The sequence below is a fragment of the Triticum urartu genome, chromosome 1, assembly GCF_003073215.2.
Source record: "Triticum urartu cultivar G1812 chromosome 1, Tu2.1, whole genome shotgun sequence".
Classification (NCBI taxonomy): Eukaryota; Viridiplantae; Streptophyta; class Magnoliopsida; order Poales; family Poaceae; genus Triticum; species Triticum urartu.
The window spans coordinates 532,036,460-532,051,136 of NC_053022.1; positions in this window are offsets into that span (position 1 = coordinate 532,036,460).

Consider the following 14,677-nt stretch of genomic DNA (forward strand, 5'->3'; position numbering starts at 1 on the left):
TATGACTGACAAATAACAAAAGCTTAAGAATGTATGCATGATTAGTGTAATAAAATGCTGCATATTCTGATGCCTGCTACATACCTCTCTTGTTGTTCGTTGGTTTGCACTTAGTAAAATATGGAATAAATACAACAAATACAATTCAGCAGATGCACCCGTGTTGCATATTCTGATGTCTGATACATACCTCTCTTGTTGTTCGTTGGTTTGCACTTCTGCATACTTCAATAGATGTTTGCTCAGCATGTACCAGACTCAAATCTTTACCCTATCCAAATCTAGCTACGAGGGCCAAAACGTACCATGCTATGAGTTTATGACGCAAACCATGATAGGAGAGATTGTGACATGTGTGACCTATTAAAGAGGTAGAGAAGATGGTCATTGATCAAATAGATAAATATCTTGTTGTGTAGACAAAATTATTCTGCACAAACAAATAGACATTCAACCTGTTTGGATTTTGATCAAATGCCTTGTCGACATAGATTTTGGAAAGGCAGTATAGGGGATTAAATCTCGAAGACGGCTGCAGCATGACATGTTGTGTTATTTGTTGCATCAATAAAAAAAGGATATTTGAATCTCTAATGGAAATACATATCAAAACTTCTCTTGGAGTGGGCTCACATCAACGATCAAAGAAGATCCCAACTGCAGCTCACGTACAAAAACTTGGCTCACGCAGCCCTAGGCTCATGGAGTTGATTCGGGAACACAACCATAGTTTGATCATGAGGATGGCACTGCCTGCAGGAAAAGAACCGAGAGGAAAGAACGGACGTTAATAAGGCCACCATCACTGCCTAGAAAAGACCACCATTGCTGCAATACAATGGTGTATCTGAATAAGCCGGGGTGGGTGGGAGGAGGTCGATCGGGTGCCCCTGCAAGCGGTGGCTCTCAATGGAGGCCCTACCTAGTGTCACCGTCAGCTGAGGCCTTCGAGGCTGAAACTGGCTGGCGTGGCATCAACTCCGTGGGTGAGTCACCGGGTTGCCAGTGAAGGTCTCTATAGAATATAGATGTTCATGAGGTGAAGCTAGTAAGAGCATCTCCACTAGGCCCCCCAACAGCCCCCCAGGAGGCCTTTTTCATGGCCAGCGCGTGTTTTTTCTCCCAGTCATGCCCCCAGAACCTCAAAAAGCGCCGGATTTCATCAAAATTACGGCCGGCAGTCCCGACCCAAACCCACAAAGCTGGGGCGCAGCTGAGGGCACCGGCGCTCTATTTCGCATGCATCGGCCCACTTGCCAGCCCCTCTCTCTCTCCTCTCCTCTCCTTTCTCTCTTTTCTTTCTCCTCCCTCCTCATATGCATCGCCCCACCACCTACCACACACAGCTGGATCGGGGAGGGGCTTGCGCGGCCGTGGCAGAGCATGGCCGGAGGAGGGGGATGTTGGGGAACGTAGCAGAAATTCAAAATTTTCCTACGTGTCACCAAGATCTATCTATGGAGAGACTAGCAACGAGGGGAAGGAGAGTGCATCTACATACCCTTGTAGATCGCTAAGCGGAAGCGTTCAAGTGAACGGGGTTGATGGAGTCGTACTCGTCGTGATCCAAATCACCGGAGATCCTAGTGCCGAACGGACGGCACCTCCGCGTTCAACACACGTACAGCCCGGTGACGTCTCCCACGCCTTGATCCAGCAAGGAGAGAGGGAGAGGTTGAGGAAGACTCCATCCAACAGCAGCACAACGGCGTGGTGGTGGTGGAGGAGCGTGGCAATCCTGTAGGGCTTCGCCAAGCACCACGGGAGAGGAGAAGGACTTAGGAGAGAGGGAGGGGCTGCACCAAAGGCATAAGGTGTGTTTGAGAGGCCCTCCTACCCCACTATATATAGGGATCCCAAGGGGGGGTGCGCCAGCCCCTAGGAGATCCAATCTCCAAGGGGGCGGCGGCCAGGGGAGGAGTCCTCCCCCCCCCCCAAGGCACCTAGGAGGTGCCTTCCCCTGCTGGGACTCTTCCTTTAGGGTTTCCCCAGGCGCATGGGCCTCTTGGGGCTGGTGCCCTTGGCCCATGTAGGCCAAGGCGCACCCCCTACAGCCCATGTGGCCCCCGGGGTAGGTGGCCCCACCCGGTGGGCCCCCGGGACCCTTCCGGTGGTCCCGGTACAATACCGATGACCCCGAAACTTGTCCCGATGGCCGAAACAGGACTTCCTATATATAAATCTTTACCTTCGGACCATTTCGGAACTCCTCGTGACGTCCGGGATCTCATCCGGGACTCCGAACAACATTCGGTAACCACATACAAACTTCCTTTACAACCCTAGCGTCATCGAACCTTAAGTGTGTAGACCCTACGGGTTCGGGAGACATGCAGACATGACCGAGACGTTCTCCGGTCAATAACCAACAGCGGGATCTGGATACCCATGTTGGCTCCCACATGTTCCACGATGATCTCTGGTGTCTAATACCCTGGTGCTACTAGGAGTAGTAGTAAAGTACACATTAACATAATGTATATCCAATATACTTCTATCGACAGCCTTCTCATCTACCAAGTATCTAGGGTAATCCTGCTCCAGTGGCTGTTCCCCTTATTACAGAAGCACTTAGTCTCGGGTTTGGGTTCAACCTTGGGTTTCTTCACTAGAGCAGCAGCTGATTTGCCGTTTCATGAAGTATCCCTTCTTGCCCTTGCCCTTCTTGAAACTAGTGGTTTCACCAACCATCAACAATTGATACTCCTTCTTGATTTCTACTTTTGTGGTGTCAAACATCGCGAATATCTCAAGGATCATCATATATGTCCCTGATATATTATAGTTCATCACGAAGCTCTAGCAGCTTGGTGGTAATGACTTCGGAGAAACATCACTATCTCATCTGGAAGATCAACTCCCACTCGATTCAAATGATTGTTGTACTCAGACAATCTAAGCACAAGCTCAACAATTGAGCTTTTCTCCCTTAGTTTGTGGGCTAAGAAAATCGGCGGAGGTCTTATACCTCTTGACGTGGGCACGAGCCTGAAATCCCAATTTCATCCCTCGAAACATCTCATATGTTTCGCGACGTTTCAAAACGTTTTCGGTGCCTCAATTCTAAACCGTTTAACTGAACTATCACGTAGTTATCAAAATGTGTATGTCAGATGTTCGCAACATCCACAGACAACGTTCGAGGTTCAGCACACTGAGCGGTGCATTAAGGACATAAGCCTTCTATGAAGCAATGAGGACAATCCTCAGTTTTACGGACCTAGTCCGCATAATTGCTACTACCAACTTTCAACTAAATTTTCTCTAGGAACATATCTAAACAGTAGAACTGAAGCGCGAGCTACGACATAATTTGCGAAGACCTTTTGACTATGTTCAGGATAATTAAGTTCATCTTATGAACTCCCACTCAGATAGACATCCCTCTAGTCATCTAAGTGATTACATGATCCGAGTCAACTAGGCCGTGTTCGATCATCACGTGAGACGGACTAGTCATCATCGGTGAACATCTTCATGTTGATCGTATCTACCATACGACTCATGCTCGACCTTTCGGTCTCTTGTGTTCCGAGGCCATGTCTGTACATGCTAGGCTCGTCAAGTTAACCCTAAGTGTTTGCATGTGTAAATCTGTCTTACACCCGTTGTATGTGAACGTTTGGATCAAACACCCGATCATCACGTGGTGCATTGAAACAACGAACTGTCGCAACGGTGCACAGTTAGGGGGAACACTCTCTTGAAATTTTAATGAGGGATCATCTTATTTACTACCGTCGTTCTAAGCAAATAAGATGTATAATCATGATAAACATCACATGCAATCAAATAATAGTGACATGATATGGCCAATATCATATAGCTCCTTTGATCTCCATCATGGGGCTCCATGATCATCTTGTCACGTCATCGACATGCAAGTCGTGATTCCTATTACAAGAACATGATCAATCTTATACATCACATATATCATTCATCACATCCTTCTGGCCATATCACATCACATAGCATACCCTGCAAAAACAAGTTAGACGTCCTGTAATTGTTGTTTGCATGTTTTACGTGGCTGCTATGGGTTTCTAGCAAGAACGTTTCTTACCTACGCAAAGACCACAACGTGATATGCCAATTGCTATTTACCCTTCATAAGGACCCTTTTCATCGAATCCGATCCGACTAAAGTGGGAGAGACAGACACCCGCCAGCCACCTAATGCAACTAGTGCATGCCAGTCGGTGGAACCGGTCTCACATAAGAGTACGTGTAAGGTTGGTCCGGGCCGCTTCATCCCACGATGCCGCCGAATCAAGATAAGACTAGAAACGGCAAGCATATTGAACAAAATCAACGCCCACAACTACTTTGTGTTCTACTCGTGCATAGAAACTACGCATAGACCTAGCTCATGATGCCACTGTTGGGGAACGTAGCAGAAATTCAAAATTTTCCTACGTGTCACCAAGATCTATCTATGGAGAGACTAGCAACGAGGGGAAGGAGAGTGCATCTACATACCCTTGTAGATCGCTAAGCGGAAGCGTTCAAGTGAACGGGGTTGATGGAGTCGTACTCGTCGTGATCCAAATCACCGGAGATCCTAGTGCCGAACAGACGGCACCTCCGCATTCAACACACGTACAGCCCGGTGACGTCTCCCACGCCTTGATCCAGCAAGGAGAGAGGGAGAGGTTGAGGAAGACTCCATCCAACAGCAGCACAACGGCGTGGTGGTGGTGGAGGAGCGTGGCAATCCTGCAGGGCTTCGCCAAGCACCACGGGAGAGGAGAAGGACTTAGGAGAGAGGGAGGGGCTGCACCAAAGGCATAAGGTGTGTTTGAGAGGCCCTCCTACCCCACTATATATAGGGATCCCAAGGGGGGGCTGCGCCAGCCCCTAGGAGATCCAATCTCCAAGGGGGCGGCGGCCAGGGGAGGAGTCCTCCCCCCCCAAGGCACCTAGGAGGTGCCTTCCCCTGCTGGGACTCTTCCTTTAGGGTTTCCCCAGGCGCATGGGCCTCTTGGGGCTGGTGCCCTTGGCCCATGTAGGCCAAGGCGCACCCCCTACAGCCCATGTGGCCCCCGGGGTAGGTGGCCCCACCCGGTGGGCCCCCGGGGTAGGTGGCCCCACCCGGTGGGCCCCCGGGACCCTTTCGGTGGTCCCGGTACAATACCGATGACCCCAAAACTTGTCCCGATGGCCGAAACAGGACTTCCTATATATAAATCTTTACCTCCGGACCATTCCGGAACTCCTCGTGACGTCCGGGATCTCATCCGGGACTCCGAACAACATTCGGTAACCACATACAAACTTCCTTTACAACCCTAGCGTCATCGAACCTTAATTGTGTAGACCCTACGGGTTCGGGAGACATGCAGACATGACCGAGACGTTCTCCGGTCAATAACCAACAGCGGGATCTGGATACCCATGTTGGCTCCCACATGTTCCACGATGATCTCATCGGATGAACCACGATGTCAAGGACTTAATCAATCCCGTATTCAATTCCCTTTGTCTAGCGGTACGATACTTGCCCGAGATTCGATCGTCGGTATCCCGATACCTTGTTCAATCTCGTTACCGGCAAGTCTCTTTACTCGTTCCGTAACACATCATCCCGTGATCAACTCCTTGATCACATTGTGCACATTATGATGATGTCCTACCGAGTGGGCCCAGAGATACCTCTCCGTTTACACGGAGTGACAAATCCCAGTCTCGATTCGTGCCAACCCAACAGACACTTTCGGAGATACCTGTAGTGCACCTTTATAGTCACCCAGTTACGTCGTGACGTTTGGTACACCCAAAGCATTCCTACGGTATCTGGGAGTTGCACAATCTCATGGTCCAAGGAAATGATACTTGACATTAGAAAAGCTTTAGCATACGAACTACATGATCTTGTGCTAGGCTTAGGATTGGGTCTTGTCCATCACATCATTCTCCTAATGATGTGATCCTGTTATCAACGACATCCAATGTCCATGGACAGGAAACCGTAACCATCTATTGATCAACGAGCTAGTCAACTAGAGGCTTACTTGGGACATGGTGTTGTCTATGTATCCACACATGTATCTGAGTTTCCTATCAATACAATTCTAGCATGGATAATAAACGATTATCATGAACAAGGAAATATAATAATAACTAATTTATTATTGCCTCTAGGGCATATTTCCAACAGGGGAGCGGGACGACGGCTTCCTGAAGGTGCTGCGGGCGCTGTGCGACGCCGCGCGGACTGTCGAGGCCAGGCACTCCTCGCGCTCGAGGCCGCCGCGGGCGCTCCTCGCGCCCTGACACTCCTCGCGCTCGAGGCCGGCGCGATCGAGGCCGCTGCCCACGACCTGCTTGCTGGCTACCCCGAGCTGCACCCGCTCTGCCGCCTGCTCGCCACGGTCAGGGCCCTCTCGAGCAGCGTGTCACCGGCGGCGGAAGACGAAGATGCGGCTGAGGACAAGGACGGCACGACACGGCTCGACGGGCGCTTCAACTCCAGCTCGCCCTGGTCGGCTGCTCACATGGACGAGGACGGCGCGGCGGAGGACGAGGACGGCACGGCACGGCTCGCCAGGCGCTCCAGCTCCAGCTCTACCTCCGGCTCGCGTGGTCCTGCTGCTGCTCCTGGGCCCCGGCGCTGAGAGGCCGGCGCGGCTGGCCTGCTCCCCGCGTGCTGGTCGTCGCTGTCCGCCGCGTGCATGCGTGCGTTGCTCGCGGGTGTGTTGGCCGGGCTCCGCAGCCGCACGAGCGCGCACGACCGCGTACCAGAGCAGGCAAGGCCGGGACGGGCGAGGCCGAAGCAGGCAAGGCCGGGGCGGCCACGGGCGCACGCGGCCACGGGGGTTCCTACACCCGTCCAAGAAGCACCCGCCGACGAGGAAGAGCCGGATGAGAAGGAGGGTGGCGTCGACGTCTTCATGCCCCCGACGGCCATGGCGGAGGAGGAAGGACGGGGCGGGCGACGGAGCTCGCGGGGAGGACGCCACGTCTCCGCTCATCCGAGACCTCACGGGACACTGTGGTGCGCGCGCCGGCGCCGTACCTCACCATCGCCCTGTCCGGCTCCAGGCTCCAGCAGCGGCGCCGGGTCCGGCCCCGTCCGCTCGCCGCTCGCCCGGCCGGCCTCCCGCACGCCGACTAGAAGGCTCGCGCCGGCTCCGCCTCCCGCGGCTTCCTCCGCGCCGGCCTTGCTCCCTGCCTGCTCGCCCCGTCCAGCTTCGCTAGCCACCGCTGTTTGCATGGTGGTTGGGGGGGCGCAACGAGTGGATAGCTTTCCACTCCCAGGCTATATTTTGCGCCGGTAGCCCCCCAAGAGGCGAAAAAAGAGATAAACGCACCATTCGTCACTGAACTCTCGTGAGATGAGCACATTGGTCACACAAGTCTGAAAATGTGGAGAATTGGTCAGCTTGGTTTGCTTTATGAGCGAATGGGTCACTTCCCTGTTGCGAGCCGTTACGGGGCCGACGTGGCTTGCTGACTTAGCGTATGGCCCACTGTCAGGATCATTGTGAAGGTTTTTTTTTTGCAAATTGTGCATCCTCTCCCTGGTCAAAATCCCCAATTCAGCCCGATTCGGGAAAAACCCTAGCTCTCTCTCGATCTCACCTTCTCCTCTCTCCAGATCTGCCACAGCCGTCGCCGTTCTTGTCACCTCGCTCGAGATGGACCAGTATGAGGGAGAGAGCTGGCGGCCGGAGAACAGGGAGGGTAGTATCTTCTTCCCGGCGGAGGGCTGGAGGCGCGACGAGCCGGAGTTGCAGCCTGAGCTCGGTCGCTGTGTGCTGAGGCGCACGGCTGGGATGTATCGGCTAGAGGAGAAGCTACGCGGTCGTGCCCTGGTGGGTACAGTGGAAGGCAACCGGCCTCCCGTGTCGCCGGCACAGGTGGTTGCTGCTTTGGAGGCGCAATGCGGCGTCCGCCGCGAGGACGTCATGGTTGAGGTATGTTCGCCTCCGGCGGATTTTCTTGTACGGTTTCGGTCCGGCGACGACTGCACTCGCGTGCTCATCTACCACTCCCGCAAGCTTACTGTCGGCGGCGAGACAATCCAGTTTTGCTGGTGGCATCGTGGGATGGGTGGCGAGGAGTCGTCTATGAAGTTTTTGACAAGGTTGAGCTTTGATGGGCTCCCGCAAGAGGCATGGGAGGTCGAATTCGTTACCAACCTTGTTAGCAGTCTTGGCAGCGATCTCGTTAAGATGTTGAAGCCCACTGATCGGTGCTTCGTCGTTGTTGAAGCGTGGATGAAGAACCCAAACAAATTGCCTAAATTATATGAAGTGGATCTGCCAGAGCCTGAATTACGACAAGATGACCCAACCTCTGACTCTGACATGCCAATTTCACCGCCTAGTAGTCGTCTGAAAGATGAGAAGCCAACAGTTGTTCATTTTCTGAAGATCCATGTTTTGAAGGTTATAGATCACAGCCCTATCTTAACACAGTTGTCGCCTACTTATGACTATGACGAAGAATCGAACAGCGCTCGGTGTCACACTTTCACTTGTTATCCTAGTACAATAGATGGTGCAGAGAGGGCATACATTGGTGGTGGACATGGTTTTGCAGGGCCAGGGTCCGATGGCCGTGCAGGTGCTCTGTTTAGGATGTAGATGAGACAGAGATGATGCATCTCTTTTATTCAGCAATGTATCATGTATGTTTGTTGTGTGCCAGTGTGAGAATATGTCTGTAAGACTATTGTTTGGTTGTGAACCTATTTTATGTAAGAGATCTATTTATGATGTGTGACTGATGTGAGGATGTTGCATGAAATTCAATTGTTGTTGCACTACCAGTATATGCAATTGATTTGACAAGAGATATCTCATTTAACAAAAGAGCAGAAACCACAGAGAAATTATCTTGCAGAGAGTAACTACATAGAACAGTACTTAAATAACAAGTTCATTTTGGAACTACCACAGAACAGTACTAAAATTTCTCAGTACTAAAAGAACAAATTCATCCAAAAGAATTAGTTGCGCCAAAAGTAACTACACAGGACAGTACTAAAAGAACAAGTTCATTTTGAAACTACAGCAAGTTCATTTTGGAACTACTACATTTCTGAATTACAGCATGATCTCAGTCTTGTGGTGCTGGTTGTGTATTGTTGATCTCCTCTTCATCCATGCTTATGCCAGACGTGTTTACATATGTTGGTCCTGTTCTACCTCTTCTTCCTCCCCTTCCTCCCCTTCCCCCCCTTCTTCCTGCTCTGCTGCCTCTTGTAGGTGCACCTCCTCCTCTCTGTCCATATTCAGTAGTAAAGCAGTTGGCTGCATAATCTGCATTTTTCTAAACTTTTTGTCTAATCTTTGGGCAAATCTGACCAGTCCACTTTTGTAGAGCATCCTTTTGCATTTTGTTATATCTTTTCCCTATCTTGCAAGAAATGTTCTCCAACATAGACAGGACATGTAGCTCTCTAGCTTCTAATATCCACCTAATTAGTAGGAAGGTCCATAAACAGAAGTAAGCACTAGACATTTAATAAGCAATAGTAAAGAGAAGAAGGTAAGATAATTACTTATTGAAAACTTCACAAGAATTGTTTGTAAGTATGTCACATTTGACAAAATCACTGAAGAAAGCTCTGCAATACTCAGATGGCTTCTTTCATCTAACCAAGCATGTGCTTCAGGACAATCTGCCTTGAACCTGTCCATGTTTTGCTGCCATCTTGTAGTGTTGCTTGACCTTGCACATGCCCACAAGTGATTCTTTACTGTTTCTCCCTTGTGAAGCTAGTTCAGGTTCTGACTGAGACAAAACCTATGTTCAGAGTCAGGGAACAATTCTCTGACTGCTCTAATCAAACCCTACATCACAAAAAACAACATATATGTTATGTTAAGACAGAAGATACAATGTTGTAATCACACACATATAAGGAATTTTTTAATTTTCACCACACCTTTTGTTTATCACTCATTATAGAGATAGTTGATGTGTTAATGATGTTTAGGTTGTGAGTCCATGTGGTGATACCCTTAATTTTGTGATGATTATATTGCCAATGCTTTTGCTCGCTTTGAAAGTTATTTTAATGAAGTTTGAAAATCACAGTTTGTCGGATCAAGGACGTGATCTATTTTATGTGACTTATCTGGATGGTGTTGATTGTATTAAACTGTTAATTTGGATTGACTTGGGTCAAGCTCAGGAAGTTTGTGCTCGCAATAGTTGCTTGTTTCCATTGTGTGCAGGTTCCAGTGAGTGCGGCGGTAGTCGACAACGAGGATGGTTGGCATAAGGCTTGAAGAGCTAAGATGTGACCATGGATGCTGTGCGGGATCGTGCGGCTCAAAGCAACGCACAAGTTTTGGACAAGGACTATATGGAGGCAAAGGAGAAGACCATGTCAAGTGAAGGTTATTTTGGTATGTTTACCAAAATCCACTAACAAGCAAACCAAGAGAGTGATTGTGGTGTTGCTTAAGAGTGGAAAATGTTATTTACAAGTGGCTAAGTAAAAATGGCTATTTCTTTTAGTGTTTTGGGCTTGGCCCATTCGGTGGGAACCATGGCCCATTCAATGGCGGTAGAAGGCTGATCCAGCCTTATATATGAGCTGCTAGGTTTTCCCTTGTGGGCATGAACAGAGGAGCCGCCGCTATGAGGAGAAAAACAGAGCAGCCGTCGCACATTTGATATAGAGCTTCCTGTGTGGGATTTAGCCTATGTGAGAGAGGCTTGTAACTCCAGAAATCTGAGAAATAAATCCTAAAATTGTTCCCAGCCTTACTATTGTCGAGGTCTGCTGTTTGTCCTTGCAAATCTCGTTTTTCTGCTATACTAATTTTGTCTCTGTGATTCCTTGGCTATAATGGGGTTTCCTTGATGGAAAATCATGTCTAAATTCATGTGCATCCATCCCTAGCTTTGAATCTGGTTGTTATTCATTTATTCATGGGTTCTTGAGGATGGTGCAGGAGTTTATCTTTCGTGATTTATTTTGTGCGAGTTCATACTGAGTTCTTCCCCTGTTTTTGATTCAATTTGAGGTCGCAGTAGTTTCTAGGGAAGTTCTTGTATGCGTGGTGGAAGGGAAGAGCACCTGCTGCTCTCTGTCTCGCCGCCGGGAGCGACCGTCTTAGGATTTAGTTTATCCTCTTCTAGCTGTTGTGTGACTTCCAAATAGCAGAATTGGTTTGTGCAATTTTGCAGAGGTATAATCGTGGTTTTCAGTTGTTGGTAGTCTTGCAGCTCTATGCGCTACAGGTGACTAGAGTTCCTGACAAGTGAAATCAGCTCCAGGCAGTGTAGTTCTTCTCCATTGAAAAAGTTTCTGCTGGTACGTGCACGTTAAGTACTAGTGTCTTGTGCTAGTGCGTGTTACTCTTTTGGGTTAAGTAGCTCCCATTTGATTAGCCTATAACCTTGCCGTGTAACCTCTTGGTCTAATTAAGCACTAATCTTTCCAGTACACTTTTCCGGTGCTTATTATTCTTTGAGCTCTCAAATCAAGATTTGAGTATTGTTGGACTAGTTCCAGTCTGTTTTGACAGGCATATTTTGTTTCCGCTGCGTATTCCTCTATTCCGAGCATCATAATTTTTCCGTAACTATCATGCAAAATTGAAGAGGTTAAATTTTTCAAGGTCGTCATTCAACCCCCCTTCTGACTCCCGGCATTCGATCCTACAATTGGCATCAGAGCCCGGTCGGCTCATCTGTAGCCTTAATCAGCTCTTGAGCCATGGAGTCATTTGCGAACCTGTCACGTCCTCCGCTGTTCTCTGGGAGTGACTGGCCGTTTTGGAAGTCTCGGATGAAAACATTTCTTGAAGCTCAAAGCTATGCAATATGGCAAATTGTTGTGCGAGATTTTGCAATACCTGCTCGTGTTGGTCCTGAGAATATAGTTGATGTTGAAAATAATTCCAAAGCTATTAACATTCTCTTGTCAGGTTTGGATAGGAGAGAGCATGAGCGTGTTGCACACCTAGATACAGCCCACAAAATTTGGTCCACTCTCATCACTTACCACGAGGGCACTAGTGAGATTAAGACAGCTCGTCAGGACATTTACAAAGCCGAGTACAACAAATTTGAGCATGTGACGCCCGGATAATCATGCTACAGTAATCTCACGTTAATGATGCCACGTCACCTCGTTTAGTTGCTAATCTCGAGTTAGTTCGAAACCGATTCAAATTCAAATTCAAAAATAGGCAAACAATAAAAGTTTTCAAATATTAAAACTAAAATGTTTGGAGTGAACCAAATATTGCATAGATAATTATGGGGGAAAACCACACATGTATAAAATGTTTAAATACTATGAGATGAATAAAACAGTAGTAAAAATGATAATTTGAATAACTTTTATAATTAATAAAATGTCAAACTAAGTTATTTGGGGTCTAGACTTTTTGTGACTATGGACTAGGTTGTAATACTAATTTAGATACTAAGTGTATGTTTTACTAAAAATAGAATGCAACTACAATAAAGCAGGAAAGAATAAATAAAAGGAAAAGAAATACAAAGAAAACTAAAAAAAAAAACAAACCCCCCCCCACGCTGGGCCAACCGGCCGGCCCAGCCGCCTCCTCTCTGGCCACAAGGCCACCCCCCCGCCACCCCCGAACCCTCCCACCCGATCCCCACTCTCCCCCACTCGTCCCACCCCCGCGCGTCTCCCTCGCCCCTCCCCGATCTGGATCGGGGGAGACGGCGCCTCGACCCCGCCGCCTCATCCCTGCGCCCCGTCACCGGCCGGCGCTGCCCGTCTCCGCCGGCGCCTCCTCATCGCCTCCCCACACCGCCTCCTCAACCCCCCCCCCGACCGGCCTCCTGGCGCCTCTGCTTCCTCCCGGCGCCGCCCCGCCATCGCCGCCTCGACCCCGACCTCGTCGCCCGAAGCCGTCCCGGACGCCGCCGGACTTCGCCGTCGCGCAGCACGTCGTCCCCGTCCTCCTCCTCGTCACCCGCTGCCTAGCCCCTACACCGTACGGTGAGGCCCTCGGCCTCCTCTTCTCCTCTCCGCTGCTCGCTGATGCCTGCGACCACCGCATCGAACGGATCCGGCCGCGCTCACCCTCGCCCGTGGCCGCATCTCGCACCTCGTTCCCGACCGGCCAGTGCGTGTCCATGGTCCCGCGATCGCCTGCTCGCTGCAGCTCGTCGCCCGCCCCTGCTCCTCTGTCCGCCGCGGCCCGCTGCTGCTTCGTCGCGTCCGCCGTTCCCCGCACGGGCCACAGCCCCCTGCTGCCCGGCCCCGCTGCTCGCCGGAGCTGGCCGCCCCTTTCCCCCCTACCTCGCCAGATTCTGGCGCCCCGCCTCGCCCCTGGTGGCCTCGCGTGCGGGTGTCCCTGCGCCCGCACCGCCCGATCGGGCGCACCCGATCCGCTAAGGCCCAGTGGCCCTATGACAACGGGGCCCCACCCCCAGAACGTTTTATAAAAAAAAAGAAAAAAAAATATAATAAATAATAATAATAATAATAATTAATTGTTAATTAATTAAGGAATTAATTAAGTTTAATTAAACTGTAATTAGATTAACCTAAACCCTAATTAACCTAATTAGAGGATGACAGGTGGGTCCCCTGGACCCACATGTCAGGTTGACCAAGTCAACTCTGTTGACTGCTGATGTCAGCATGACATCATGCTGATGTCATTAAATCATTTTCGAATTAATTAAATAATTAATTAAATTTCAGAAATTAATAAAATCTTTAGAAAATCATATCTTTTAATCCGTAACTCGGATTAAAATATTTTCAACATGAAAGTTGCTCAGAACGACGAGACAAATTTGAATACGCAGCCCGTTTATCCGCCACGCATCCCTAGCATAGCGAACACGCAACTTTCCCCCTCTGTTTCATCTGTCCGAAAACGCGAAACACCGGGGATACTTTCCCGGATGTTTCCCCCCTTCACCGGTATCACCTCATACCGCGATAGGGCACCCCTAGCACCGATACTTGTCATGTCATGCATCGCTATGCATCTGTTTGCTTAAATATTTATTGTTTCTCCCCCCTCTTCTCTCGCTAGACACCGGACCGACGCCGCTGCTACCCAGTACGACTACGGTGTTGACGACCCCTCTCTCTTGCCAGAGCAACCAGGCAAGCCCCCCCTTTGATCACCAGATATCGCCTACTCTTCTCTATACTGCTTGCATTAGAGTAGGGTAGCATGTTACTGCTTCCTGTTAATCCTATACTGATGCATAGCCTGTCCTTGCTACTACTGTTGTTACCTTTACCTGCAATCCTAATGCTTAGTATAGGATGCTAGTTTATCATCAGTGGCCCTACATCCTTGTCCGTCTGCCATGCTATACTATCGGGCCGTGATCACTCGGGAGTTGATCACGGGTATATACTATATACTTTATACATGATACATGTGGTGGAAAGACGGGTCAGCTCGTAGGAGCACCCGTGAGTGGATCTTTGAGGCGGAGCGACAGGGCAGGTTTCGACCACCTAGGAGAGAGGTGGGCCTAGCCCTGGTCGGCGTTCGCGGATACTTAACACGCTTAACGAGATCTGGGTATTTGATCTGAGTCTGGCCATTTGGTCTATACGCACTAACCATCTACGCGGGAGTAGTTATGGGTATCCCGGCGTCGTGGTATCAGCCGAAGCCTTCGTGACGTCAGCGACTGAGTGGCGCGCGCCGGATTGGACTGGAAGGCCACTAGGCTAGGTCTGCTTTCGGCCGCGTTCGCAACG